The 23822-nt window shown below is 50.3% G+C and overlaps 2 long non-coding RNA genes across 3 annotated transcripts; both read left to right on the top strand.

Annotated features, from left to right (window-relative positions):
- The first annotated feature begins 2571 nt into the window (after window positions 1–2571).
- Window positions 2572–6563, top strand: LOC109502249. The gene is made up of 2 exons (XR_002160734.3): window positions 2572–3845; window positions 5947–6563. It is a non-coding gene; the product is annotated as an uncharacterized LOC109502249 (long non-coding RNA).
- Window positions 6564–9737: 3174 nt separating this feature from the next.
- LOC123379566 lies at window positions 9738–22416 on the top strand. 2 transcript variants are annotated; one of them, XR_006584183.1, is made up of 5 exons: window positions 9738–10106; window positions 10676–10930; window positions 14785–15261; window positions 17433–17636; window positions 21742–22416. It is a non-coding gene; the product is annotated as an uncharacterized LOC123379566 (long non-coding RNA). The 2 variants fall into 2 exon arrangements; XR_006584182.1 differs by lacking the exon at window positions 9738–10106 and having other exon boundaries at window positions 10167–10930.
- Window positions 22417–23822: the final 1406 nt, after the last annotated feature.

Raw genomic sequence — 23822 nt, 5'->3', positions numbered from 1 at the left:
TATAATGGGGCCCGGGTCCGTGAGCCACCAGCCTATCCCCACTTCCCCATCTCTAAGCTCACTCTCCCTCCATCTCACGCCTCTCCCTTCTTCTTCCCTCCTTCTCTACTCCCTTCTTTCTCTTTTTGTCCCCCAGTTTCTTCTGAGTCGTTTCTTATCTCTCCCCATTGATCTGTCCTGTCCTCTGACCTGAAAATGTTCCTTTCCCATCATTGCGATAAATACATAGCAATGCCTCCCAGTTGCCAGATGCCAGAGGTCCCCTAATGTGGGTCAGGGTCCCCTAAATGTGGAGGAGCTTTCAGAGGAGACAGAGAAATACTTTGCAAAGTTAGGAGGAAGCTTCAGGTGAAGTGGGAGCACGGGGGAGGGATCAAGGATTAAATCAGTGGGTATTGGGAAAGGGGGAGGCAGGGGAGAGAAGGAGGTCAGGGAGAGTTACAAAGAGGAATGGATGCTTGAGATGGGCACTGACCAATGCTTGGGAGTTCACAGTGGGACGCAGGCCTTCCAGGGAAAAGGAACAGCCTGTGCAGAAGCTTGGAGGCGGGGAGAGGATGGTGGGCCCATGAGCCTGGATCTCGGGGGGTGTGGACTTGGTGGGAAGTAACTGATCATAGAAGCTCATTCCACACTCCGAGCAAAAGCATTCTGCAGAGGTTCAGTTTCCTGGCCAGGAGGAATTGGGGGGAGAGCTCCACCTTCCCCTCCAAGCTGGAGGGAGCTGATGAGCTATGAACATGCAGGAAATAGGGGCCAGGTACTGGGCCGGGGGAGCTCCTTGCTGGGCCCCTGCCCACCTTGTCCTGTCCTGCTGCCTTTGGGACTGTGAGCTATGGGGAGTAAGGGAGGCAGAGGAAATTGCGGGGAAGAAAGCATTTTAGCTGCCTCTCAGCTGAGACTTCACCGGGCCTGTCTGCTTGCCCATTGGTTATTCAGGGTAAGGCAGGGGCAAATTTCCAAGGGGGCAGGGGGAAGAGATCACCTTTCTGAAAAGGAAGACGTCGACTCCTTGTGTCACAAGCTTCACGTGCACCGGGGCTTCTTTCAGCCCCGGACAATTCCCGTGAGGCCTTGCCTAGCACTGGCGCTTTCCTGGTGAAATCATTGGCTGCTCAGTGCAGCCCTGGCATGGGCCCAGCCAGGCTGCATAGGGGTCTGCGGCTCCTTGTGAAGCCAGGCCCATGCAGAGATCCTTAATGAGCCACAGAAGGGCTTCCACAGGGCCCAGGCTGCTGGGACAGGGTCCTTGCAACAGGCTGGGAACCCTGCAGTCCTCCTGAGGCTGCCGCCAAGCCCCCTTTCCACTGCGTGTCCCCGAGGGGCTCTCCTCTCCCAGGTGCCACAAGAGACAGTCTTCCCACAATGTCCTTGGACTGTACCCACACGGCCAACTGTGCAAATCTCTGCTCAGCCTTGCAGCCCGGAGCTGAGCCAGAGGCCTCTTGACTCATTGCTGTAGCTGTTCTGGAACTTGGCACAGTTACTAGTATTCCTCAAAGTCGTAATTACCACCACTTAGCCTGGGTTAGTGATCTGGAGCAGGGAGCAGCCCAGCCCGCGTTGCCTCCTGCTGCCAGCAGACCAACTACTGGTGATAGCTTCGTGGTTCGTAATAATAATAATGATGATAATAGCTATCATTTATTGGACGCTCGCTGTGGACCTGGCTCGGGGCTAGGTGTTTTACATGCGGAACAGAGCCTACTCCTGTTCCTCCTCCGATTCTCTCCACCCTCCACCCCCCACCCTGGGTCTGGTTCATAACCAATGATTTGCATGGCAGCTTTTATTTTAGAGCAGGGGAGGAGAGGGTGTTCTGAGGACGAGGTTGGAGTGGATGATATGTATTGTTTCCCATCTGGCCTTTCATGTGGTCTGGGTTTGAGCTGTTTGGTCAGCAGAAGGCCAGGAATGGGCAGAATGCTTTTTTTTTTTTTTTTCCCCATGAGACACCTGCTAAGATTCTGGACAAGAAATCTGGGACAGAAATGGACACAGAAATCCAGGGAGACTTTGTGAGGCTCTAGCCAAAGCAAAGCTGCTTCGGAGGGTGCCCCTCTCCCCACTTCTGCCTGGACCCCAAAGGTCGGTGGCTTTGGAAGCAGCCAGCTGTTGGTGGCCACCTTACAATGGACGGGGAAGGGGTGAGGCTTCTCGTTGCAGATTGTGTTCTCCAGAGGCAGATGCTGATAGCCAGATGTTTTGGGGGTCAGCACCTACGAAGGAGAGGGAGCATGTGCAGGAACGGGTGGAGGAAGACACTCCAATACCACACAAGCCCGACAAGGTCTTGGCCAACTTGATGGGGAGCTTTGAAATGAGTTTGTCCATCAGAGCAGAAGTTGGCAGAAGTTGGCAGAAATGCACAGCCCTCATACGCCCACCTGGCTGTCACCAGACACGGGTTGTCCAGGAAGGAAGCCCAGGGTAGAGCTTCTGGGGCAGACCCTGAAGGAGCTGGGGGCTGTGGTGGCTGCAGGCTCACCCGTTGTAGCTGGAATTCTCCAAGTAGCTTCATGGTGGAGGGTGGGGGTGATGTGGGGGCCAGAAATGAGGGGGAGAAAAGGAACAAATGGGGAGGCCGGGTGTCTGGTTTTGTGAAGATGTGTGAGATTCCCTTGGACAACTCCTAGGGAAATTGCAGCACGCTTTGGAGAGACTAATTTTCATCAGTCAAGTGGCCTGGAGCCACCATAATTTGGTCACAAGAAGTCAATGTGACCTTATTTTCTGGTCAAGGGCTGGTGAGATTACAACTATGTGTTCGGTTAATCCTCCCCCCACCCTCCAATATCCCCACTTAAGAGATGGGAAGACAGAATTCCTTGAGGGTGAGGTAGCTTGGGTGTTCAGTTCACCATGGAGCCAGGACTTGAACTCAGGTCTATCTCATATCTTTCCCTGTGGTCTGCTGCCTCTCATCATTGGTGTGGGGAGCTGGGGCCTTGGGCAAAGTTGCCCCTGGTGGATCCTCATTGTGATTAGCTCCATTTCAAAGAATGGAGGGCAGGACCCCATGAGTCTGCTGGGGCTGCCATAATAAAGCACTACAAACTGGGTGTCTTAAAACAACAGAAATGTACTGTCTCAGTTCTGGAGGCTGGAGGTCCAGAGTCAAGGTGCAGGAGGGTTGGATCCTTCTTAGACTTCTGAATCAGAATAGGCTCTACAACTCTCCTGGCTCAGGTAGCCCCAGGTGCCCCTAGGCTTACAGATGCAGCACTTTAATCCTCTGTCACATGGCCACCTTCCTATAGGGACACCAGTCATATTGGATGAAGGACCTGCCCTACTCTGGTATGACCTCATCTTAACTAATTACATCTGCAATCACCTTTTTTGGCGAATAAGGTTACATTCTGAGGTATTGGTATTCTGGGACTCTGATACATCTTTTTGGGGACACAATTTAACCCAGAACAGACTTCTAAGACTCTAGATTCTGCCTACCCTCCTGAACCCATCAATAAATTCTTCCACTGCCATTGGTTCAATGTGCCAGGAAAATAAAGCTGAATGTTGGGGTTCACCTGCAGGGAAGGTGGCATGCGGGACCCCTCCTTGCTGGAGGACGTAATTTTTCCCTAAACCAAGGGTGTTTATTGTATCATAAAGCATCCTAGCAGGGTCTCACCACAACGGCAAACTAAACCCTGAATCCCCAGACAGCGGGACTGGAGACTCACACTTACTACTGTCCCCCGTGGTGCTTGGTGCATGGCCGAGTTTGAGAACGGGAAGGGACTCTGGAGGAACTGGCCTGCCACGTAAAGTGCAGCACAGTGGTCTGGCAGGACAGGAGTGAACGGCGACCAGCAGACTTGGCAGGGTGGTGGCCGCTGGTGAGTCGGGGACAGCAGCTTTGTGGAGCTGGGGACAGTCACCAGTCGTGCTGCGATGGGCTCAAGAATTGGGATGAGGGTTCGACAGTAGTTTGGGGCAGTTTGCTGTGACTGAGGGAATTTAGACAATAGTTGGATGTTAGGAAGGGGACCGTGAAATAAAGTGAGGGTTTTTTTGAAACGGGAAGACTTGAGCACGGTTGCATGCTGACGGCAAGTGCAGGGTAGGAGAGAGGGCTTGAAGGTGCAGGTAAGAGAATAGAGGACGTTTGGCTGAGGCTGGCAGGTTTGTCTACCCCTGAATGCCTCTAATCTACACTATCTGCTCCCACCTAGAGATTTAACGCCCCCCTCAGCTTGCCCCCATTCGATTACAGCCCGTCATCCTTGGCAGGGGCACCCGGGGGGCAGTGGTGGGGTCTCCCTTGCAGTTTTGGTCCCAGGGTGGGGCCTGGAGGCCCCGTGTGCTGTAGGATGATACCTCCTCCCTCCCCCGAGCCTGATACCCACGGTGGAATTTCTGTGGTTTAGTTACCAACCTCCTCTGTGATTCTGTCGATTTCTAGGCCCTCAATCAATGTTTGCTGAACGGTGAATGAATGGACGGATCCCAAGGACAGGGTTACCGTGGGGCTCCCAGGCATTTATCTTGAATCTGGAAAATGCAAGAAAAATTGGGCCATCTGTTTCTGTATTATATCAGGATAGCAAAAAGCCACAGAACTTAACTGTAGCCAACTCAATCATGTGTGACAACCTGGCAGTAATGCAGGACGCCTTTGTGTAAAACACTGTGTGTGTGTGCATGTGTGCGTGTGTGTGTGTATCTGCAAGAGTGGGGTGTGATTGCATATGCAATCACAGGCGTGGAAGAGTGTGTGGGTTAACGACTGTGTGCGCCTATTTGTGCGGTTGTGTGTATCTGAGCAGATCCGTGCAGGAGCGCATGTGTGTGAGTGTATGTGAGTCCCCACGTGCACACGCACCGCAATATGGGCTCCAATGAGCAGGTGCACTGCCGATTGCCGTCTGGTTGTGTCCATACATTATGTCCCCCTGAAAAGTCTCTTGTTACCATGCTCGTGGTGCCGAAATGTATCTGAGAACTGCCCCACCTCACTCATTCGGCCCAAGCTGAGCTGAGGGCCGTGTGAATTGATTAAAAACCAGAATCGTCAAACACTTACTGTACAGAACAGCTAGTAATTAAAACAGGCTCACCTTTTGCCCAGTATGAGCATTGTTTCATCTACCGGCGCTTCTGACAGAAAATTCTGTGATGATGAAATTGTTCCATGTCCGCACGGTGTTTTGCAGGACACGATGCCGTCCACATGTTAGACATTTGAAATGCAGCCGCTGTGGCTGAGGAACTGAGTTTTTAATTTTAAGTCCTTTTTCTTTTACAATTTTTTTTAATGTTTATTCATTTTTGAGAGAGAGAGAGAGAGAGAGAGAGAGAGAGAGAGTGTGAGTGGGGGAGCGGCAGAGAGAGAGGGAGACACAGAATATGAAGCAGGCTCCAGGCTCTGAGCGGTCAGCACAGAGCCCGACGCAGGGCTCGAACTCACGGACTATGAGATCATGACCTGAGCTGAAGTCGGACGCTTAAGTGACTGAGCCACCCAGGCGCCCCGAGTTTTAAGTCCTTTTAATTAATATACATTTAAATATAAATAGCCACATGTGGCTAGTGGCTGCAGTATTGGACAGTGTGCTCCAGGCTTTTCTTTCCACACTGTGTCCCTAGAGCCTAGCCTAGGCCTGACACTGGGAGGGGGCCCAGTAAATGCCGGCTGGCTGAAGAACCCGCAGTCAGGGCAGACCTTTGGGGATTTGCATGAATGAAGAGGATAGAGGAAATTTGGTATAATAAATGGAAAAATAAATGATGTTTGTAGGTAAATGAGTGCTTCTGAAGTCTCGGATAAATATCTTCTTCCCTAAAGAGGTATACGATATTTTCGTGGTGGAGCTTATCCTCAGGGTTTATTAAGACTTTGCCATTTCTCTCTGTCTCTTTCTCTCTCTCTCTCTCCCTCAAGCTTAGCATGAGCAAACCTCAGACTCACATTTGCATGAGGTATTAATTTCTCCCCAGGGGACGCTCCGTTGGTGATGGAATGAAGCTAATGTCACCCCCACACCCACCTTTGTGTGTCCTTGTGAGCTCGCTATCTCGAAGCCTGGGTCGTTGACAAGACGCTCCCTCTGCATGCACATCATGGGAACAACGGAATCTCTGAATTAGAAGGGTGCTCAGCAGCGACTCCGTCTATTCCTAGAAGTCGTCCACTCCAAGCTCATCTCACCAGGTCACAGTCGCATGTAGGAGGTGCGCCGGTTCCTACTGATTTGGCAGCCTTCTACAGGGACCCCAGTCATGTTGGATTAAGGACCTCCCGACTCCAGCATCTCTGCCCACTGAAAAAGAACATGAAGTCTTCCAGACGCCCTCCGCCTCTCTCACCTGGACCGCTGTGTCTCTGCAGCTGCGTTGCTGGTGTTGCTCACCTGAAGTGCATGATCCCGTGTGCATCACCTCCCATGAGCCCTCTGTGCCTCAGTTACTGCACCTATAAAATGCGGATGATGTTAGGACCCATGGTACCTGCATCATAGGGTTGTAGGGACAAGCACATAAATGAATGTGTGGAAAGTACTTAGAAGAGCCACTAATGTAGTAAGCTCTAAATAGATGTTAATTACCAATATTAACCTTATTATTATTTTAACGTTTATTCATTTTGTGAGAGAGGGAGAGAGAGAATGAGAACGAGCAGGGGAGGGCAGAGAGAGGGAGACACAGAATCCGAAGCAGGCTCCAGGCTCTGAGATGTCAGCACAGAGCCCAACGTGGGGCTTGAACTCATGAGCTGTGAGATCATGACCTGAGCCTAAGTAGGGAGCTTAACCGACTGAGCCACCCAGGTGCCCCTACTTAGTTACTTTAAATGTCCTAAGTGAAGATGTCAGTTGACTTCATTTTTAATGCTTTTTCTTCCTCCCCATCTGGAGCCTTCCTCCATTGTCTTTGGCTGATTTGCCACAAAACCCTTCCTTAATCTCTTTAGATAGAGGGACTCTTAACTTCTGATATCCAAAGTTGTTCTTGCAGGGAGTTTATGGACACTCATTAGAGATGCTGCTATTTCTAGCCTGTCAACATTTCACATCTCTCTACCCCACCCGGCAATCTGAGTTTCCAAACACAGGGGCTAGTGCTGAGGTCTTCCTATCCTTTCTGCAGCCCGCCAAAAGGCCAGGATCAAAGTAGACAATAAACATTCGCTGAACAAGACATTTTCTTAGGAAAGAGTAAGAAATTTGGAGCCAGAAGACCTGTAGTTAAGTCTTGGTTCAACCATGTGACTGGGTCAGTCCACTCAACCTCTCTGAGGTTCAGTTTCCTCACCTGTAAAGTACAGAAGTGTGTCTCATATAAGGCTGGTGTGAGGAGTCAGTCGTATGAAGTTGCGTCGCTGAACTTCAGTCGTATGAAGTTCTTTGTAAATCGTAAGGGGGTGGATGTGCGTGAGGGGATTGTTGGTACCATATCTACGGGGGGCAACTTTGGCCTGGTGAGCCTTCTGGGCTCCCTTCTGGGGCTGAACAACAGGGATGGATTCATTTGTAGAAAACATTTGCTAATTATTGTCTGGTTTGAATAATTATCCTGGGATCCTGGAAACAGCCCTTCCCACGGATCAAACTGTCACATCTGCTGCCGACCTTTAAGTAATCTGAGTGGGGGTAATTACAAAGGGCTGGTTTTCTCTAAATATAGCTGTTCCCCAGCTAAAGGTCAACTTGAGGGAGCACAGTTTGATAATTGCAAGCGGTTTGATAATGAATTAGGGCAAAGATTCCCAGGGGTGCAGTGAGAGGTTTCCTCTTGCAAAGACCAGAATGTGGATGTCCTGATGGGGAGGCCCTGGCTTTCTGACCCCTGCTGGAGAACCTCACAGTTCCCACTTTATTAAAGTTCTAGCCCTAACGTGATAGCATTCCTGGGAAAGATAACTGTAGTAAAAACTGTTACAGAGGGTGGGGTTCGCCCTTCCACCCCCAGGCTCCCCGAGTCCTGTGTATTCCAGTGCTCTGCTGTGGTCTACTATTTGCTTCTTAGCAGCATGCCTCATATCCCCAGTGGGACTGTTTACTCCCTAATGGCTGAGACCCCAAAACAAAAATATCTGACAGTACAAAATCAGAGATGACTTAGGTGTGAGTCCTGGCCGGTCAAGGGACTTTGGACAAGTCACTTTCTTCATCAGGTTCAAGTTTTCTCATCAATAAAACAGAGCTTGTGAATGACTGCCCTGCCCTGCCCACCAGGATAGGTCATAGGAAGATCCAATAAAGAAATAGATGGGAAAGTGCTCTGCAAGCTTCAAAGAGCTCTGAAGATGCTAGACGTCAAGACAAACTCAGTCTGTGCTATCTCCTTTTTTTTTTTAAGTTCATTTATTTTTCTTGAGAGAGAGAGAGAGAGAAATGGTGAGGTAAGGGAAGAGAGAGAAGGAGAGAGAGACTCTCAAGCAGGCTCAGCGCTGTCAACGCAGAGCCCGACATGGGGCTCAGTCTCACGAACTGTGAGACGTGACCTGAGTCGAAATCAAGAGTTGGATGCTCAGCCAACTGAGCCACCCAGGTGCCCCTGTGCTATCTCCTTAGCTTGGTGTTAAGCTTCTCTGGGGCGGGCCTTCTACTTCCCTTGCAACTGTCTCCTCTCCTCACCTTCTCTCTCCCTATTTGATGCTTAAATTCAATAAAAATTTGAGAGAAGTCAATTGAAATAAAAGCGGTAGGGGAGGAGAACCAAAGTGAAGGAAGGCGACAGCTGTGCAGAATGTGAGGCTTGGGGGCTACAAGGTGAGAGTCAAAGATCTTACGTTATCATCCCTTTTCTTTGTAAGATGCATGCTTCACTCCCACCCCTTCCCCCCCCCCCCCCCCCACTCAGGCTCCCTCTTAAGTCTGTGTCTTAGGTCCAGACAAATTCCTCCCTTGCCTGGAGTTTCCCCAGTCCTATCACTTATAGTACCTAGGAAGGGGCTCCCTCCTTTTGGCTCAGCAGCGGTAATGTTTAGTAGAGTTGGGCTGCAATATCCCCTTTGCCAGTAGGTGTCACCACTGAGCACACAAACTGCTCTCCTGCTCCTGTGTGTTGAGGCTATGCCCTCTTCTAAGCATCAGAACAAACAACATCCCTGCCCTCAGGAGTAAGGACAATAACTAAACATTTGGTATCTGAGCATTTATTTAGTTATTGTCAGATAATGGTGAATGCTATGGAGAAAGGGCAGGTGAAGAGGAGGGAGGCTGCATGGAGAGGGAGGGCTATTTCCGATAAAGTGAAGGAAGGTGATACAAAACCATCTTAAGGCCACCTTGCGTGTTTCCCCATTCATGTATGTGACGTCTATTACCTTAAATGGGTTTCTACTACTAAATTGACTTTTGGCCTCTGAATCCTTGTTTCATAGAGCTTGAGGGATAGAGATCACTCTCCATTTTCCTTAGAGATCCCCACTCACAGGGGAAGAGTTGTGATTCTGGGCTCTTAGGCAGAGCCAAAGCATTGGGAAGGAGAGTGAGGGAATAGGCCTCTTGCCCCTGGTCATTGGTCCCCGCGGCACCCTCTTCTACGGCTGCCTATAGGGCCTAGTGGTATGTTGGTGCTTCTGGGTCATGCTTGAAGTGGGGGAATGATTTAAGAGTCACTCACAGTTCCACCTGCCTAAGTGACCCTCCCAGAGGCCAATGAGAATGGGGTCCCGCCCATCCTCTCTCCTGTCTCTCTCTTCCGTGCCCTGGGGGTGGGGTGGGATGGGGTGGGTGGGATTTCTACCCAAGGAGGGTATGGAAACCCCAGCTCTCCCCCCCTGCTTCTGGACACTTCTTTAGGCCTGAGAAATCCCCTTCCCCCATGGAACACAAAAGCCGGAGAGATTTGCAGGCTATTTCTGTTTTTTGCCCTGTTGCCCGCCTCTCTCCCAAGGCAGTAAGCACAGTGCTGACGACCGGCTTGGGGGTGGGAGTGAGTGGGGAAAACACAGGGGAGCAAAAGCCCAGATTGGAGAGCTTCAGATCTCAAAATATCCTCGCAGCCACACCTGTTGGAGAAATTCCAGCCTCACTTCACTACTCCTCGAAGTTCAACATTCTGTGTGTCCGGTGGGCTTAAACCCAGGGTCGCCAGACCTCTGTGCGTTTGTGCCCACGCACTTGTTCAAAGCGACGCTTGCTTCCTCTAAGGTAAAGTATGGTTTCTTCTAGCTCAAGTGTGGGAAACATGCAGTGGTATTAATAGTCCCCCCCCTCCCCACAATGAAGAGTGATACTGCCAGGCAAAAGGCAACAAAAAGCATTTCATTAGCTTTCGGGTGACTTGGAAACTCTTGTCTAAAAATACGGACAAGCAGGAGTGTGAAGGAGTGTGTGGGAGGGCTGTCCCCACAGTTCCCCACAGTTAGGACAACTGGGACCAGTTGTGGGAAATGTGCCAAAATGTCCCTGCCTAGAGCCTCTTTTAAAATAAGCTCCCCTCCCACCCCGAGGTTTACAGGAAACTTCTCAGCAGATGCAGGCAATTTTCCCCCAGCCCTTGAAATGGAAGACAAAGGAAGCTGAGTGACAGGGCATCAGAATGCGGAGAGAGGGCTCACCGGGCAGGCCGGACCAATTAGCTGCCTTCCGCCCCTCGGCTCTCCGCGGTGGTCTCGGGGCGTTTAGTGGGGAAGTGAGGGGAGCCTGTGGGCCCTGGTGTGCTTGACACCCAATTAGTGCTCATCCCCCAGCTGACCGGCCAGCCTGCTCCCTTCCAGCTGCTCAGAAGCCCTCTCAACAGCAGCTCTGAGAACAGAGGGTGCTAATTGGATGCTGAAACCCCGACGACACCTCTCCATCAGCCCAGCCCGGCCTTGTCCAGGCCCTGGCTTTCCGGAACGAGCTCCTGTCCCTGGTCCTATCACCAACTCATCGTCCCTGGGAAAAGGCCCTTCCTTTCAAGTAGAAACAGAGGAGCTGGCCTGCAGCTTCTGCCGGGATTCTTGAAGAGCCCACAACAGGCCAGAGGCAAGGTCAGCGGGGGATACTGGGAGGGCGTGGGACTGGGAGGCCTGTGGTCATCGGGTTCTCTGGGGCGTTGGAAAAGCCCTGAGGTGGGAGACAGGGAGCCTTGCCGCTGACTGTCTCTGGTGCCTTTCCTTTCTTGGGCCTCAGTTTCCCCATCTGCGTACAAGGGGGTCCAGGGAGACGCCCTGCACATACCCTTCCTGTCCTGGTGTAGAGAGTCTCTGCCAGCTCTCTGGGGTGTCCCACAGACCGCGGGGAGGTGGGCTTGAGTCTCTTGGGACTTTGAGCCGAATGAGGCCTTTTTGAGCCAATGAAGCCCTGGCTGTGGGCGATGAGGGCCCGAGCCTGCCTCCCAGGAGACTGGGTTCTCCAGGACAAGTCCAGGTAGTTGGGGGACAGACACTAGTCCTGGGAATCCAGATGCTCAAGTTGTTCTATTGTTTCAATGATTCAGTGTCACAGTGGGGCCGCAGGGGGGTCACCTGCTCTCTGGAAGGAACCACGGCCCCACGCCTGTTCCCGTGGCAGCTCCAGATGTGTGTGCACGTGAACAGCCTCAGTGTCTGGCCTCAGTGCTCACCGAGGACGGGAGTGGAGGGCCTCAGTGAGAACTCAGATGATCGTGTTTCTGTGGCTCTGATTTTTCACTCCATCCCGGGGTTAGAATTACACATCCACACCCTTTATCATGTGACTTTGCAGGGTGTTTTTTTTTAAGTTTATTTACTGAGAGAGAGAAAGAGAGAGGGAGGCAGGGAGGGACAGAGAGAGAGGGAGAGAGACTCCCAAGCAGGCTCCGCGCTGACAGCACGGAGCCCGACGTGGGGCTCAGACTCACAAACTGTGAGATCACGACCTGAGCTGAAACCAAGAGCCGGACACTCAACCGACTGAGCCAGCCAGGCGCCCCTACTTGCAGTTTTTGCAGCCACGGTGGCGGGTGTGTAGCATGGCGATGACCTGGGCCAATTGACTTGCTTTGGCCACTGCAACATGACTAGTAGGGACCGTGCGCTAGTTTGGGGCATAGACCCTGAGCTCCGTCCCCGTTCCTCAGACTTCTTGTGCGCCTGTGATCTGGTATGAAAAGAGCATGCTCCAGGCAGCCACTGCCGCCCCAGCCTGGACCCTGGAGTGTCACATGCCTGGGAGACTTGAATCCACCCCAAAGCCTGGGTCCAGTTGGGGCCACGTGAACTCAGTCTAGAGTAGCCAAACCTAGGTCGACCTGTAGACCCATGAATTTGAAAATAAACGTGCGTTGTGGGAAACCACTGGGATTGGAAGGTTGTTGTGTGACAAATGACAGACTAATATACCAACAAAGGTGAGAGAAACTGCCAGAAAAGGGCTGAGGAACAGCACTTCACAGGCATCTAGGAACGGGGTGCGGTAGAAAATGGTGCTATCACACCATTAACGCCAGGGAGCTGGAAGCCCACGTCCCCACAGGCCAAACGTGGTCACCCAGGGGCCTCCTTATAGCACACCCAGGCCAACCCAAGCTCCACTCTGAATGGCACTGGGGAGAAGCTCCTGAACTGTATTTCTGGAAATTCCCCAAGGTGAGAGTGGAAAGGAGTGAGTGGGTAGTGCTGTTAAGCAAGTAATGTGTTATGAATGAACCCGGCAAGGGGAAGGGGCAGAAACAAAATCCCCAGGACTGCGAGGGGCATCTGGAGATGACCCTGGGACGGTTGGGATCCGTGCAGATTTGAAAGCCTGGGCAGGAGCCCTACTCTTTGCTGAGACTCAGGCATGACGCTAAAACAGAGCAAGTGATTCCTAATCAGTTTAACCAAATGCCAGATGACTCTTTCCCGGGAGTCTGTGGCACTGAGAGAATTGCTATAATTGCAGGCACTTGGCAGAGAAATCAGGTGCCTGCCTCCAGTCCCTTAGGCTGCATACCCTGGGGACCCCCGGTTCAGAGACCCTCCCGCTGAGACTTGGTTCCCTGAGCTGAGCCGATCCCCACACCCGTGCCCCCCCCCCACCCCCCGACCCCACTGTGGATGTTGACCGCAGCCTGTTAGCATGTGGCTTGAATTTTGGTTAGGGGCTTTCTAATTGCAGCCTGATTTGTCGTTTAAAATATGCACAGAAATTAGGATGCTCATGGAATTCTGAATCTAGCCTTTCTTTGTGCTTGGAGAGACAAGGCTTCTGCCTTTTCCCAGGGAAGGCTGCAGAATGTGCTATGCGAGGCACCCCTGTGGCTTTCCAGGAGTTTCAGTTACACAGGGAGACATGACAAGCCGGCCTCGATGTCAGCAGTCAGGGTTCTGGTCCCGGCTCTGCTACAACCTCTATGCCACTTTGGGCAAGTCTGGTCATCGTGCTGAGCGTCAGTTTCATTCTTTACCACGTGGGGAGAATAAAAACCAGCCTCTGAGGGGTGTTGGGAAGACCAAATGAGATAATGCAAGTAAATGCTTATCACCCTGTCTGGCACCTAATGTCATGTTTTTTTTTTTTTTTTTAATGTTTATTTATTTTTGAGACAGAGAGAGACAGAGCATGGGCGGAAGAGGGGCAGAGAGAGAGGGAGACACAGAATCCGAAGCAGGCTCCAGGCTCTGAGCTGTCAGCACAGAGCCCGACGCGGGGCTGGAATTCATGAGCTGTGAGATCATGTCCTGAACCAAAGTCAGATGCTTAACCAACTGAGCCACCCAGGCGCCCCTCTGTTGTTATTAATAAAAGCAAAGCAGATAGCAAGTACTCCATCCCTGGTAGGCTCTAATGGTTGTGATGATGATTATTAACACGTCTGATTGTGTGGGTCTCGTGTCTGAAATCCTCACGCATGCTCAAGCCCTCGGAAGTGGTTTTCAAACTGCCTCGCTTGGTGCCCAGGTGTTCCAATACTGAGCACCTGTCCGTGTGATGTTCAGGAACTGAGTTCGGGTACTTAACTGTGTCACTGTGAAGTTACACAGCTGGAAGTCCAACCCAGTTCCCAATGCGTTCATTGTCCAGGCACCCTGGACTTCTGGCACATTTTCCTAGGACTTCTCTGGCACCTTCATACTCATGCTGCATTGTGCAAATCATTCCCTCTCCCTGGCAACCTTTTTCCACCTCTCTGCTTGTCCAAAACACTCCCTGGTCTAGGAAAGCTCCCTGAGCCCCTCAAACAGTCATTGCTTCCCTTTCAGGTGTCTCTCTGTGAGAGCCTGACCCCAGCTTGTGAAGGTCTGTCCTTGCATTTGGCTGTGAACCCCCAGGGCCCCGGGCCTAGCTTCCTCCTCATTATCCCAACCTCATCAGTGACTAGTGCAAGACGAGTGGTAAGCCAGCCACTGAGGCCGATCCTAGGCTGGTTATAAATGCGCCAGGAGGCTTAGACCAGGTCACCTCACCCCTGCATCCACCACACCCTGAGCTCGTACTCATGAGGAGAGAGCAGGCAGGATAGCCGGAGTCGTACAGGAACCCAAGTCTGGGCCATGTCTGTACATATTAGCTTTACGTTAAGCACCACAGTGAGATTGCCAGATAAAATACAGGATGCCCAGTTAAATTAGGATCTCAGATAATTTCTTTTTTTTCAGTATATAAGAATGTTCCATGAAATATTTGGGACTTACTGAAACAAAAAGTTTTTTTTTTTATCTGAAATTCAGATTTAACTAGGTGTCTTGCATTTTTATTTGCTAAATCTCCCAACTCAACAGCATAGGCACATCATAGGCACTCTATGGAGTCTGGACATGTCAGCCGACAGGGTCTCTGAGGCAGCTTCCCAGGGCGTGTCTGTACACACTAGCTCTGGGTGTGTGTCCACATGGACCAACTAATTTTCTAATATCATATCTCATATAGATGCTACGAAATCCACTTCTTCCTATTTTAGCATCTCTATAACCAGGACCCATCTTGTGATCTTAAAATCGTCGTTCTTGTGGCAGCGATGGTGGCGTGGCCAACACTTACCGAACACGTGTGATCTTCGTGGAGCTGCAGGGACGCCTGACCAGGCACCCACAGCCAGCCCCTGGACGGGTCAGTCGACAAAATACCCTATGGCCGTTTGAGGAAGGCATAAGTCTTGTTTGTGATCTGAAAGCCTTCTGTGGACACCTTCTGGGAAGATCAAGAAAGAGCCAGCGTCGCAAATGCAAAAGAAGTATCAGTAGCTCGGAAGAAAATCTCGGAGATGCGGGCGGAGTGCTCTGTGAGAAAGTGCAGCATCCTCTACGCCTGGCGTCTCAGAGGATGACACTGCGTGGGAGACGTGGACACGGATGGCTCTGAGTTGAAACATGATCCAGAGCAAGCTGGACCCTGAAGCCGGCAGGTGTGGACCCTGAGTAGGAAGGCTCGAGATACTGTAAGCAATTCATTGCATTTAAAATATGTGCACTCACAACATTCCATGACATATAACAATGATTAAATAAGTATTAACGAACATTGTCAATAAGTATCAAGTAAAAATCGAAGTGATGAGTAAGCACTGGGTCACAGCATCATTTCCTTTCTCAGCAGTAACTGAAGCAGTGATTCCCTTTACTAAAATCAGTGACATCCCTCCCAGTCTGGCTGAAATACAGGTGGCTGAATTCAGTTCAACTGACTAATGAACTTAGATTTAAAGGAGCCCAGGAGGTCACGAACCTTTCCTTGGTGAGATGGCCCCTGCCGGTTGGTGGCAATGGGTCTTGATAGACGGTCATTTTGCAGGATGATCATTTCTTTGTATGGAGACTATGCAGAGGGGGAGCCAAGGGCATTTTAGGAGGGATAGTTTCATGGGAGTAGTCCCGTGTTGCAGGATGTTTAACATCCTTGGCTTCTACTGTGTTCTGTAGTGCCTCCCAGGCATTATGACCGCGGACAAAATCCCCAAAATCACCATATGTTTCAGACGCCCCCTTGGGGGCAGCACCACTCCTGATGAGTCCACTGGGCTGTAGGATGTGGGAGGTTTGACCGAGCCCTGCCGCCTGTTGGTGCACAGCGCTCCCCCCGCCTCCCCGCTGCCATGGGTTCCTCATCTTCCAAGAAGCCACAGCCCCGCCAGGATTATTCCAGCCTGGGGTGTGTGCCCAGCCCTAGTTTGGAGGGGCTGGGGGCACAGCCCTGGACATTTCTGCCTCCCCTGTCAGACCCCAGCCAACCTTCCTCTGCCCTGTGTCCTCCTTCCAGGAGCATTTTCTCGGCATTCCTAAAGGCAGCCTCAGAGAGAGAGGCACGTCGTCAACTCCTTTTCATTTACATGGGGATTACTGGAGACCAGAAAAGTGCTTTAAAATGATATAATGTCTCTGCACCTCATCAAACCCTTCCCCTTCCACCAATTTCTGCCTGATTTACAGTTAATATTGCACACTCCCATCACCCTGCCGGAGAAGCGGTGATTATTTCTCCATTGCCATAAAGAATGTAAAGGAGATGGGAAAAATCAGGTGAATTCAGAGAAAGTTTAGTGTAAAAAAAAAAAAAAAAAAAAGAAGGTGCTGGGGGAGGGGGTGTCAGGGAAGGCAGTATAATAATGGGAGCAAAAGTGTTCCTGGAACCAATTTCAGAGTCAAGCGATTCCTGCGGGCCTGGCGATGAAGCCTGCAGGCGTGAGGCCCTGGCTGCCTGACAAATGCACTGGGGCCAGGGCTGGGGCTGGGCTGGGGTGGACCCTGTTGTAGAGCCTCGCCAGGATGTTCATCCTCTGGTGGGGAGGGGGTCTGGTCCAGATAAAGGAGAGTCAGCCCCCCCTGAGGAGGTGAGAGCTCAGCCTGTCCGTTCCCTCTTTCCCTGGACAAGAGGGCTTGGGGAGCATGTAGGCTCCTGTCTTTGGGATGCAGACGTGGCTCTGACTTCAGAGTTCCTGGGCAGGCATTTATTCATTCTGCTTGTTTTAGTTGCTTGCTCACAGCCTAATGTGGGGTCTGGGCTCCAATCGTGGCTCTGATGAGTCCTGGCTATGAGATCTCCGACAGTCATTCACTCCCCGGAAAGAGCCTCAGTCTTTTATGTCTCTAAGGGAATGGATTGGCCTGTGGTCAGTGCTAAAACAACCACCCCTGACTGTTTTCACCACCATCACTCAATCAGTGTTCAACGGTAGCATTGTAGTTACCATCTTTGCCGGGCAAGTGTGCGCGTGACCATGTTCTTCTGAGTTTGCTAATGGCGGACCTTTGCTGACTTTCCCATTAAGGAGCTGAGTATCATTTGTGTTTCTTCAGGGGAAAGAGATAAAGAGATGTTCTTTATCCATTGGCCAAAGGAAATGATGGAATCCACTGGGTTTATTTACTAAATTAACCCAATGTTTCAGCTATCTGCATAGCGCACTACCCCAAAGACCCTGACTTACAATGCAACCATTTCATTATTTGCTTGTGGTTTTGCATTTGGGCAGGGCTTGGTGGGAGGGCTCATCTCTGCTCCATGTGGCTTCAGCTGAGGGCTGGCTGGCATAGCTCGATTTGTGTCCTGATGTCTGAGGTCCTGGTTCTCATTTTTGTCTGAGCTCCTCTTTTCTTCGTGTGGTCTCTCCAGGTGGTTAACTCAGGCATCTTCACAGCAGCAAGATGGCCTCGGTATAGTCACGCTGCCAACATAGTGGTTGGCTTTCTCCCCAGAGCACAAAAGAATGGAAGCCGCCATGACTTCTTAAGGCCTTCTTGGAACTGGAATAGTATCACTTCCACAACATTCTACCGGTTGAAATATGTCCCAGGGCCAGCCCAGAATCAGGAGGAGGTGGGTACCAAAAAGCATGAAAACTAAGTGGTTCACTGCAGACCATACAAGCAACAGTTTACCACACCTGGACCTTCAGCATCATTATTTGCTCCTTCTTCCATAATAGTTTGGCTTTGAATTTTTACGTCTGTGGTTACCCCTTATTACACAAGAATCTTTATTGCAAGTGATCTCAGATCAAATGTTTTTCTTTAAAAGTTTTTTAGATGTTTATTTTTGAGAGAGAGTGAGAGAGCATGAGTGGGGGAGGGGCAGAGAGAGAGGGAGACACAGAATCCGAAGCAGGCTCCAGGCTCTGAGCCCGTCAGCACAGAGCCTGATGCAGGACTTGAACCCACGGACCATGAGATCATGACTTGAGCTGAAGTCAGCACCCAAGCACCCCATCAAATCATGTCTTTTTCTTTCTTTCTTTCTTTCTTTCTTTCTTTCTTTCTTTCTTTCTTTCTTTCTTTCTTTCTTTCTTTCTTTCTTTCCTTCCTTCCTTCCTTCCTTCTTTCTTTCTTTCTTTCTTTCTTTCTTTCTTTCTTCTTTCTTCTTTCTTTTTCTTTTTTCCCTCCTTTTTCTCTTTCTTTCTTTCTTTCTTTCTTTCTTTCTTTCTTTCTTTCTTTCTTCTTTCTTTTTCTTTTTTCCCTCCTTTTTCTTTTTCTTTCTTTCTTTCTTTCTTTCTTTCTTTCTTTCTTCTTTCTTTCTCTTTCTTTCCTTTCTTTTTCTTTCCTTCCTTTCTTCCTTCCTTCCTCCCTTCTTTATTTCTTTCCTTCTTTCTTTTTCTTTTTCTTTTTCTTTTTCCCCCTCTTTCTCTTTCTTTCTTTCTTTCTTTCTTTCTTTCTTTCTTTCTTTCTTTCTTTCTTTCTTTCTTTTGAATTAAGCAGGAGAGCAGTAAATACAAGTGTTCGTGGTCCTGCCTGTCTGTTGGCCTGTTTTTCTGGGTCTTGGGCACCTCTTACTGCTTCTGCGACTGGCCACTCAATCTGTGAGCACCTCTCTGTCTCTAGGGTTGTCTTTTTATGTTCCTATCTTTGCGCCTCTCACCTTTGTCTCTGTGAGGCTCTGTTTCTGACTGTTTCTCTGCTTCTGTCTCTCTCTCTCCATCTCTCTCTGTTCTGGGCCTATTTTTCTCTGGTTTTACTTCTGTTGGTCCCTCTCTCCCCCTGTGAATCTTTGGCTTTTTCTCTCCATCTCCCGCCATCACCATTTTAGCCAGAGACTTAGTACTAGGATTGTTATAAAATGTGGCCATCTTGCTGGTGTTCTCAGAGAACCTCATGTCTGGTCTTCAGCCAATAATCAGGGATTTCCTGAGTAGGAGAGGCCTAGCCTGCACACGGGGTATTGCCTAATGCAGAGAAGGCATTGAGAGATTCCTCTTCTTCCTCTTGTGTTGGCACCTAGCCTCTGGAGCCTGAGAACTGCCTGGACCCCATAGCCTTGCCAAGCCTGGGGGTGAAGGCCTCGTCTTTAGGGCTCACTCTGGGGAAGCAGGGGATAGAGAAGAGGTGGCAGGTGGGAGCAGGCCTGGGATGTGATAAGGGAAATGGAGACAGAGCTCTCCAACTTTTGAGGAGCTGTAAAAGGGAGGGGGATGTTTGGTTAGAGGAAAAGGGGTGTGCCCACTTCTGCAGGGACTTCTGTGGAGTGGGGTGGGGGGGTAGAGGGATCCATTAGCCTGAGCAGCCTCTAGGGACATGACAAAGTGGCTGTGCCTCTTCCCTGCTGTGATGTGAGCTCAGGGAGGGTGAAGGCCTTTCCCGACTCTCCTCTGTACCCCAGGGCCTGGCATGTGCTGGGCACACAGTAGGTCAGGAAATGCCAAATACTCTCATTTCCTAACAGCTGTTCAATGGGAACCAGTGGTTTCAGGAGGCAATGGGTTGCCCATCCCTGGGTTTATGCAAGCTGAGGCAGAACGACCACTGGGACAGGGTTTAACCTGGGGCCTGTTAAGAAGACAGTACAATCCCGAATTTCATGTTTGGAGACACTCAATTCGAGGGTGAAATTATAAACCAGAGTCTCATTGAAGCAGAGAGGGAGGGTTCGGTGCTCTCACCCCTGCCCTGGCCTCACAGTATAGCCAGGCCCTCCCTCACCTCTTCCCAGGCTCCCACTCTGCAGCCCCCTCCTCTCCTTTCCCTGTAAATTTCTGGCAGAGGTGGGTGCAGGGACAGGGCAGAGGCAGGGAGGGAGGCAGCTGATACTTCTTGAGCCTGCTGGCGGTGGCATCCTCTGAAGAGCTAGCTCACCTGGAAATGACCTTCACCTGTCCTCCAGCACTGGCTCACACGCAGGCTGCACCGGGTTGCACACGGCACCCTCCAAGGTGCTGCAGGCAATTTCCAAATGCTCTAAAGCAAAGGGGGAAATAATTCAGGGTTTAGGGAACAAACACGTATCAATTTTTCCACTTTCAAAACTGCTTTTCAGCTGAGTTTCTGGCGATGCTGGTGCCGAACTTGGACTCTGCAAAGGAGCTCTGCTAGCTCTGGGGTTCCCTGTGTCTCCCATTGTGGAGCCCTGACCGGTGTTGGGTGGGGCAGAACAGACCCCCAGGGGGATGTGCGCCCCCGGGCACACCAACACAGCCGCAGACACCAGCATAGAAAGAAGCTGGCGTCCCCGCTTTCAAAACCACATCCATCTGCAAGGGCGCATGCTCAAGGTCCCACACACCTGCATAGTCACACACACCCTGAGAAAGCATTCTTGCACCCCTGGCACACACGCGTGCGCAGGCGCAGCTACACTAACAAGCCCATCCCTGTACACGGGCACATGGAAGTACACACACCAGTGCCTGTGTGCAGAAGAGACACCTACGACCACAGCTGGATGCTCATGAATGCAGAGGTACTCAAAAAGCAGGTGCACAGGCATTCAGCAAAAGCAGACCCGCACACACACCCAAGGGTGCATACGCACACCACCGTACCCACGTGCACCCATCGACACACTGCTGTCCACGCGAATATACACACAGTGTGCTGTGTTCACACACCTCTCCGTCCTCCCCTCCCTCCCACAAATGAGCGCCAGATGCAGTAATGCATAGTGGCAAAGACTGCTTGCTTCAAATCTTGGGCCTGCTGCTTTCTATCTCCATGTGACCTCGAGCAGATGATTTCATGTCCCTATGTGTCTGTTTCTTCATCTATAAAAATGGGGCTAGTAATGGCCATGGGTTTTTAAGTTAATATGCGTCAAGCCTCAGGACAGTGCCTGGAGTGTGGCGAGCCCTCCTGGGGTTGCTTTGGACTGCCCCAGGAGCCGAGGAAGAGGTCAGAGGGCACAGAGTTTGTGGCGAGAAGAGTCTGCTTTGATTCCTGGCGGTGTCATTTAGGCCTCCGTGACTCCAGCCTCAAACTTCATTTCTCTGTGCCTCAGTTTCCTCCCTGGGGAATGGGCATTGGCAGCTTTGCCCTGACTGTTCCTGCATCTCAGGTGAGGTACAGCTCTTCAGGAGCTGGAAGGTGGTGGCAATTCACCACACGATTCACCTGGTGGAGAACCACAGTGTCCGAGAGACTCCGCTGGGCCTGGTAATGGTCTAAAGGTGACGACACACGCGGGCTAGTGCCCCAGTGCCTGGTGATCTCACCATTTGAGCCTCCCATGGAGATTTAGCTCGTGTGTATCCGGAAGGCCAGTGACGCTTGGAAGGGAAAGTATGGAGGCTTTTGTTGTACATGGAGGCCCAGAAATTCAGGCAGGGAAGCCCGACTACTGGTTGTCCTGGACCACAGGGTCTCCTCCTCTTCTTTGAGGGGGTCTTCTTTTTCTTCCAGGTGTGATTTGGGAGCAGGGCTGTGGAAAATGGGAAGGAGAGGCACATGTCCAATCACCCAGATGAGCCAGCTCTACAGGGTGGTCCCTGGGGCTGTCAGAGAGACATCAGATCACAACACTCCCCTGAGGAGCACTCCAGGGCCTTCCAGTGTCCTTAGAGGAAACTCCCGCCCTCTACTCTGGGCCTTCACGGCCTCCCAGGGGCTGTCCCTTTCCACCTCTCCTCCTCGTTGACCATCTCCCCTCGTTCATTCTGCTCTGGCCGGGCAGAATTCTTTCTGTTCCAAGACTGCTTCTGTTTCACGTTTTGTCCCTGCAGGTCCCTCTGCTTGGAACGTTCTTCTTCCAGACATGCAGAGCTGACTCCTCGCCATTCAGAACTCAACTCCAATCAACCTCCTCCAAGAGGCTGGCCCTGCTGTTGTCCCTCCCACTCATCCCACTACCATGTTTTATTTCCCTTACATGTATTCCACGTGTCACCTATTGAAATGATCTTTTAAAAATATATTTATTTATTGCCTGTCTCCCCCACTGCCCCCCCCCCAACACTAGAACGTAGCTCTATGAGAGCAAGATCTTCCCAGTGTCTGGCACAGAGTAGATGTTCAATTAACATATGCTGTCCGAATAGCTAAATGGCCGGCCATTCCTACCCACTGCTGTGTAATTCAGCAGTTCTCGGCGGTAGAATGTACCATGAGTGATTTGTGGTGAATAATAAAGGACCACGGCTGGGAGTGATTTATTTTGTAAGAAAAGGATAAATCAGAGGAGATTCAAGGTCCTCGGCATCATGATAGCTCTCTTACTTTATCAAATTTCAACACGGTTTCTGAGTGAAAGAGACAGAGGAGGAGTCGCAACAAGGGAAATAGGAACGGTGTCCCCAGCCCCATCTCTACCTCAGCTTTTCAGAAATAACAGCCACTGAGAGGCACCTGGGTGGTTTGGTCAGTTGAGCATCCAGCTCTGGCTCAGGTCATGATCTCACAGTTCGTGGGTTTGAGCCCCATGTTGGGCTCTATGCTGACATTTTGGAGCCTGGAGCCTGCTTCGGATTCTGTGTCTCCCTCTCTCTCTGCCCCTCCCCTGCTCTCTCTCACTCTTTCTCTCTCTCTCAGAAATAAACATTAAAAAAAAAAAAAAGAAATAACAGCCACTGAAATTCCGTTAGCAGGGTTACAAACTCATGTAGTGCTTCAATGTCTTGAAAGCACTTTGGTCTCATCAGAATCTGGGTGTGCTTGTGAGACTTTAGTATACAGGTGAACTTTTTAATATATTTGAGAAGATAAAAAGATAAGACCCCTGGTGTAGGAGGTAGGCTCATGTCCAGAGACACCAATCTGCAGACATGAGCGAGAAAGAAATGATTGCTGTTGTAAGCCACTCAAATTTGGGGGCTGTATGTTATGCAGCATTATCATAGCAATAGTTGGCTAATAGTCAAAGCATGAGAATCAAAGTGCCGTGTTAGTTAAGAAAGCTCTTGGCTAAATGTCTGTGATGTGAGGGCCAGGGGACCATGTCAGGTGGGGTGATCCTGATGGTATTGGTGGGTGTTGGACTCTTACTTTATCTGTCCTTTTATTTTTCATTAATTTCGTCCTAGTCCAAGGCTTGGCACACTGTTGGCGCTTAGAAATGATTGCCGAAATAGTGACAAAGGAAATGGATAAGTAGCAGGCCTGAACCTTGGTTCACAAATTCAGCTGTTCAAGAAGAATTACATTCTTTCTTTAATTTTTTTTATTGAGGTGTAAGTGACATACAACACTATATTCGTTTCAGGTGTACCACATAATGACTCGGCATTTGTATATATTACAATGTGATCATTCCAGTTAAATCTAGTTAAGTTAATTAAGTTAGTTTCCATCACCACACATAGTTACACATTTTACCTAGTGTCGAGAACTTTTAAAATCTATGCTGTTAGCAACTTTCACATATACAGTACAATATGATTAACTGTAGTCACCGTGCTGTGTACATTTATTATTAATTAATTAATTAATTTAAAATGTTTGTTCCTTTGTTTGTTTAGAGTGCACGCGGGGAGGGGCAGAGAGAGATGGAGAATCCCAAGCAGGCTTTGTGCTCTCAGCATAGAGCCTGACACGGGGTTTGATCTCATGAACCATGAGATCTTGACCTGAGCCAAAACCAAGAGTGAGATGCTTAACGAACTGAGCCACCCAGGCACCTCTACATTTCTTATTTTAAACAATCAGATTAATTTCTAATCTGAGCCCCTCCCCTGGGACTGTGCCTGGGAGGAGCCTGGGAGTTAGCCAAGATCTACAAGAGAAGCCCATCTTCCCTTTCACTTAACTTCCTGTCTCCAAGGGCATAGATGACACAGTGGAAGGGTCAGATCCTACTCTGTACTTCCCG

This window comes from Felis catus, chromosome C1, assembly GCF_018350175.1.
Source record: "Felis catus isolate Fca126 chromosome C1, F.catus_Fca126_mat1.0, whole genome shotgun sequence".
Lineage (NCBI taxonomy): Eukaryota > Metazoa > Chordata > Mammalia > Carnivora > Felidae > Felis > Felis catus.
Note: the sequence above shows the minus strand (reverse complement) of the source record. Positions and strands in the feature narration are given on the sequence as shown.